Raw genomic sequence first — 886 nt, forward strand, 5'->3', positions numbered from 1 at the left:
CTTATGCTATATATATATGCTATATATAATACCTTATGTTATATATAAATATATATAATGTGTATTTATAGAGCACTTAAAAACTTTCAAAGCACTTTGAATATATTATCTCAATTGAGCATACCAGACAAGTGACATGTAGCCAGCTGGAAGACTTTCAAAACCCACGCCTTCGAGCAGTCCATTCCACTTGGGGTTAGTTTTGATTTTTATGAAGATTTTCCCACCTTCAGCCCCAGATTATCCCTTTGCAACTTCCACTCACTGCCCCTAGCTCCATGTCCTTGTCTCCTGCCCTCTACCCACCACTCCTGTCTTTCCTTCTCTAGCAGAAGCATCCCGATTCCTTTATTGATCCTCCTATGGGATGGACTGGAGGCTCTTCCCATCTTGGCCATTACTTTAGCTTATTAACATCATATCTTAACTGGGGCCCCTGACCAAATGGGGACACATTCCTGATGCCAGTCAGAACTCTCAGCATTACATTACATGGGCCATGAAGTGATCTGAGGGAGAAAGGAAGTCTTTCTTGATCTCCCTTCATTGGGACTGCCTTCCCTTTGTCCATTTTCTTCAGTGTGTTTGCATCTTGCCTTCCTCATCCTCATCAGCCCCTTCGTCCTTTTAAAAACAAGGACTCTCTTTTGTCTTTCTGCTTAGTACAGTGCCTGGACCATGAGTGCTTCATAAATGGACACACTTGCAGAATATATCCTCTCTAGAAACAGGAGGTTTTAGTGCCTGCCCTACAGGACAGTATGTGACGTTCCTATGACACTATTCATTCAGGGCACTCAGGCCACTCAGTTTCTCCAGCCATTCTTTGTTATTTAAGGTCATAAATTTAGACCTGGAAAGGACCTCAGAGGTCATCAAGTCCATT

Source organism: Gracilinanus agilis, chromosome 2, assembly GCF_016433145.1.
Source record: "Gracilinanus agilis isolate LMUSP501 chromosome 2, AgileGrace, whole genome shotgun sequence".
Classification (NCBI taxonomy): Eukaryota; Metazoa; Chordata; class Mammalia; order Didelphimorphia; family Didelphidae; genus Gracilinanus; species Gracilinanus agilis.